This window comes from Procambarus clarkii, chromosome 1 (assembly GCF_040958095.1).
Source record: "Procambarus clarkii isolate CNS0578487 chromosome 1, FALCON_Pclarkii_2.0, whole genome shotgun sequence".
NCBI classification, from domain to species: Eukaryota; Metazoa; Arthropoda; class Malacostraca; order Decapoda; family Cambaridae; genus Procambarus; species Procambarus clarkii.
Genome location: NC_091150.1, coordinates 16,387,759 through 16,393,337, shown reverse-complemented (window position 1 = coordinate 16,393,337; position 5,579 = coordinate 16,387,759). Strand labels below are relative to the sequence as shown.

The following is a 5,579-nucleotide window of genomic DNA, read 5'->3' as shown; positions in this document are numbered from 1 at the left end:
GTCATTCTCTGTATACTTGTCCTCGCCTGTTCTAAGTTTCAATACCTGTTCTTTCACTGTTGTTTTCCTTCTGATGTGACTGTGGAGTAGCTTTGGTTCGGTCTTGGCTTTGTTTGCTATATCATTTTCAAAATTTTTCTCTGCTTCTCTTCTCACCCTGATGTACTCATTCCTGGTTCTCTGGTATCTCTCTCTGCTTTCTGGTGTTCTGTTATTCCGGAAGTTCCTCCACGCCTTTTTGTTCAGTTTCTTCGCTTCCATACATGCCCTATTATACCATGGATTCTTCTGTTGCTTCTCGGATTTTTCCCTTTGGGCCGGGATGAACCTGTTTACTGCCTCCTATTATATACTGTGGGTTGGTTGGTGTTGTCGTCGTCGATCCTTCTCTATGGACAACCCAACCCACAACTCGGCAGAGTGCTTATACTAGGAGATCACCCTTGGCGCTTCTGGCTCTTGGAGAGGGGCTCAACGTCACACGCTTAGGGGATGCGGCTCCAACACTTAGCCTCGTTGTCACGTGCACACACCCACTCGAGCCGCTGTGACTCCCCACTCTCTCCTTAGGTGATATGATCTCCTCGGTCCCCCTTTGACTTATTAATATTACCTTCTACCCTGTCCACAGCAGTGGTTCATGGTTCTTTCTCTCTCTCTCTCTCCTTCTTTACTACCTCCTGGGAAGCCTCACTAGGACAAGGGCAAACACCAGCAAATTGTGACACATTTACTGAAGAAAGCACATACACGATACATACACACATATAATAATAATGAATCCTATACTCTATAATATCACAATCAGGTTGCACTCCAATACCATCAGAACTCTATTATCAGCTTATCAAGTGGTATCCTACCTCCTGGTTCACCACCTGATACTATTAACTTCCTCAAGTTGGTCAAGCCTACACACTGTTACACCATCAGCAAGATAACATATATATATAGAAAACCAGCATTTGAATGCAATAACATATACCAGTATAAATGTTCATTGATACTTCAGTATAAAAAAACTCCTTGACGCAAGAATGCCAACAGTCACTCACCTCTCACTGCGTCTTGCACGCTAATGACAACCAAACACTATCAACTCCCTACTAGTAATCCACCAGAACTTCCCCTTCCACCTCTGGAAGTTCACTACCCTATTTCTTTAGGTTCTTCCGGGCTTCACTACCAGGATCCTCTGCAGCTCCTCCAGGCTGCTATCATGAAGTTTCCTTGAGCAACTACGGTGCTTCACCCTTCTGCTAGGGTCCTCCACAGCTCTCTTGGCTGCTACACCATGAAGTTTCCCCGAGCAAGTATGGTGCTTCTCCACCTCTACAGAAGCACGTGACACTCCTCTTCACTGCTGCTTCTCCTCACAGCTCGAGGTCCTCTGCTCCACTACCTTGGAGTCTCATCAGCTACTTCATCTGCTGGCTTCGAAGTTCTCAGCAACTTCTTCCCCAAAAGACAAACCTGCAACCCATCGACACTCCAATAAAATGTTCCCCTTTAACACATAAACAAAAATAACCACACAATATGCTTGCCTCAAACCTCTATCTGTCCTCTACATACAGTGAGAGTGGACTCCCCCGTTTTGGGCGGGTCCATACTCCACCTCGCCTGGCGGCGGCGTCCTCACTCGCTGGGAGGGTCTTCCTCCATCCGGAGCCGGCTCCCTCAGTCGTCCGCCAGCGCTCAGAGAGGACGGACGTCGCTCCGTGTTCCTCCCTCTTCACTCTCCTATTTCAGGCCTTCTGCCTTATTAAAACATGTCTAACTTATAAATAAACATCGCTACTGTCGCTGGGCACACGACCAACTACAATGCAATCACTATGAACTGGCGTATATCGTGCTTACCACAGATTAACTGGTCGAGGGCGCTTTTCCTCTGACGGCGCCTGGTCAGGGCGCTCCACACAGCCCACAATAATGCCTCCGGGCGGCTTAATATTCACTAATTATCGTCCACGACTTGAGACCACACGTCCCCAGCTCGATTCCACAGCTGGCACGTCTGCACACTTCTCTTCTCTTAGAGATATATCACTAGGGGTTCCCTTCTGACGGGAGCTCAACGAAGCGCGGCTTCCCCCTGCGATGTCTGGCACTCAAGTGAGGTCAAGGTCCTCCAGAAGCGAGCCTCAAGCCTCCAGCAAAATGTCCACATCTCCTAGCCAGTCATTTATCTATTTTCTTCTGCATTGCCCATAATCTCAAACTGTTACACATATCCAACCAACTATTTTACATATGCGTTATCACCTCAATACTTGCTAGACCTTCTAGTTAGGTCAGGCTTGCTGAATAACTCTCAAGAAGGGAGACTCGTTTCTCCTGCAGGCTGAGATCATAACACTCCCCTCCCCTTATTTTTGAGAGTTATTCTAGTGGCTAGGCTCGGGATAATACATCCGCCACCACACTGTCTCGTTCTTCAACCGATTGGTTCGAACGGTTGATCTGCTTACGTACTCCCTTAGGAGTCTACAATTAGTTCGTTGCTCCTTGCAACATCTGGCTCACAACTCGCCAGAAACATGATCTTCTCATAAACGATCTGACTTATCTGGCACCTGTTGGCTAGGCTGTCCTCCTTGGACGCCTGCACTCCATCGTTCCACTCTACTTATTGTCTCCACCCTCCGTTTCCTCGTCTTCTCTTCACGTCCAGAGTCAGACATCTACTGTCTGTACCTCCTCTGTCGTCTTCATACTTCCATCTACTGCCATTATACTTTCGCCTCCTGTCATCATACTTCACTCCATCGTCTTCACCGACGCTCCTCCCTTTCGTCTCCTCATATATCCGAGACCTCATCCTGTTTGACCTCCATCGAGTCCTCGGCTTTCTTCTATTCCTCCATGCTTGCATCATCATCCTCTTCCCACACTTCTCACCTCTATACAACTCCATTTCTTCTCCTTCAACTCTTCTTCTTTCCCTAAAAGTTTCTCCGAGCGCTGTGCTACATCCAACAGCACTCGACCGTACATGTCGCTTTACCTCTCCTTGTGTGCTCGTAAGCATCTCTCCACACATACTGTCTCTTCTCATTTCACCTTCTCGGTTACTACTCTTCTTCACTATCTTTTCTTCAGGTTTTCTGTGAAACACGTCAACTCCTGACACCTCAAACAACTTAACTCTACTATCCAGATGCCTCTGTGCTCGTGGACAACTTGACGTTCTACTTCCGTCCTCAGTCTGTCCACATCTTTCCTCATTCCCACTCAGCACAGTTGCATTCGCCTTCCGACTCTTAATTTCAGCAGTCCGGGCTCTACTCAGGTCCGCTCTCTTCACCTGATTCTTCTTCGGCTGGGCCATCTTCACTTTTGACCTCACCGAGACTTCATTTTCCTGGGCTGGACCTTCATCAAACAGCCATGATATATCTACATCGATATCTTCCACCGGTTTAATCGACACTGTCTCACCTTCTCCAGTGTCTTCCTCGTCGGCCACCTCTGTCTTCATCACTACCGAGACAGGGTACTCAATGGCTTGGCGGTCTCCTGACGCATCTCCTCGGATGTCAGTCAGGTTCACACTCTCAGGTGTCCCACCCGTGCAGTGGCCTTCTGGGCACTCCTCTGGCACAGTCTCCGCTATGACTCTTGGCAACACCTTTGTCCCACACAAGTCATTCCCCAGGATCACTTGGACTCCTGGAATAGGTATGTCGGGGCACACTCCCAACATCACCTCTGCCGACACATATTCCGACCTTAGCTGGACAGTACAAACGGGCATGTCACTCTCCGACAATAACCCATATACTTTCATCTTACTCCTGCCAGCTAACCGTCGATCATTCCCAATCAGGCTTCTCGCAATCAAGCTCTGATTAGCTCCGGTATCTCTTAAGATACCAACTTCTACCTCAGGTTGGCCTCCTATTCTGATCCAACCTTTGCTCATGAACGGCCTATACCTCTCGTTCACTAAGTTCGCTCTCTGTGGTTTGTCTTGGAACACATTAGTATATTTACCTCGGGGGTCACACATGGCCAGGGTCACAACTCTCTTGCCCTGCCGACAATCTCGCATCACGTGACCCAATCCGTTACAATTGTAACATCTCATCTGGGAAAAATCTCTTCTATATGTACCAAAGCGGCTCTGACTCTGCCCACTCGTATTGGAGTTCCTCGGGCCAGACGTACTACTCGTACTCTGTGGAGCTTTACTGGACTCTTGATTTCCCGGATACCGATCAGTTTCTCGTTTAGCTCCTCCATCTTCACTTTCAGATGAAGTGCGCGACCTACTCTTCTGAGCTTTAGGGTACTTACTTTTATCTGCCCATTTATCAAAATTTTTCTCACCCCAGACTCTTCTGGGTTTCTCATAATTTCTTCCTCCCCAGACTCCATTGGATCTGCCATTGCTGCATCTCGCCTCACTTCTCACTCTGTTCTCCCTCAAGCTCTTGTATGCTTCAGTAATCATATCCGCCCTATCTGCGGCATCTTTCACCTCCATTATCCCTGCTTCTTGGATCTTGAACTTTGTTTCGGGATGCATCATCTCCAAGAACTTCTCCATGACCATCAGTTGCTTCAGGTCAGCATAAGATCCAACTCCAGCAGCCTCAATCCACTTCTGGAATCGTCTTTCCAGATCTCTTGCTGTCTCAGCAAACGTACATGCTCCAACTTTCACCATCTCTCTGAAGCGCTTCCTATAAGCTTCTGGGGTTAACTGAAACGAGCGCAAAATGCTGCTCTTTACCGTGGCATAATCCTGGCACTCTTCCAGTGACAATTGGGTGTATGCCTCCCTGGCTGCACCGGTCAATCTTAACTGGACCAGCTGGGCCCATTCCTCCTGTGGCCACTCCTTGATGCTGGCTACTTTTTCAAAGTGCTCGAAAAAGCTCTCTGCCTCTTCGGGAACAAACAAGGGAATGTCCTTCTCCCTAACCCTAACATCTGGTGGGTGTGATACCTGGGTGGTGCTCTCTGGCAACCCATGTTCAATCCTTTGCTCAGCCAAGGTTCTGTTCGCTTCTATCTGCATTTGTTTTGTTCTCTCTTTTTCTTTTTCGACCTCTAGTCTTGCTTTCTCTTTTTCTTTCTCTTGTTCCAACTCCAGTTCCCTTACTCTGGTTTTCTCTTTTTCTACTTCCAGTTTGGTTTTCTCTTTTTCTACTTCCAGCCTGGTTTTCTCTTTTTCCTTCTCGGCTTCATTTTTCATCTGCAGTTCTAATTTCATCTTTTCCAGCTGGAACTGTCTCTCCTTGTCCTCACGCTGCATCTGGAGCTCTAACTGGAATCTCTCCAAGCTCCTATTCCGGCTACTCCTACTACTGCGGCTACTCTTGCTGCTCCTACTCGATCCCTGGGATCTCACTTCATCCTGCCCATCATCCTCCTTTCTACTTTCAGCTCCTTCCTGGGCTCCTTGTTCTGCTGCTTCACTTCTGGCTCTCAACTGCCTCAGGATCTCATCCTTCATCCCAGCTACTTTAGATGCTTTCAACCTGATGCCACATTTTTCTGCTATCTGTTTCAATTGATCCCTCGTGCAACCTTCCAAGTCCTCAGGCTTGCCTGACTCCACAAATGCT

The 5,579-nt window shown here is 47.9% G+C and overlaps 1 long non-coding RNA gene across 1 annotated transcript; it reads right to left on the bottom strand.

Moving 5' to 3' along the window:
- Positions 1-716: 716 nt before the first annotated feature.
- LOC138350774 (uncharacterized) lies at positions 717-3,454 on the bottom strand. The gene is made up of 2 exons (XR_011222728.1): positions 1,864-3,454; positions 717-1,473 (listed from the first exon to the last, which is right to left on the bottom strand). It is a non-coding gene; the product is annotated as an uncharacterized lncRNA (long non-coding RNA).
- Between the last annotated feature and the right edge of the window lie 2,125 nt (positions 3,455-5,579).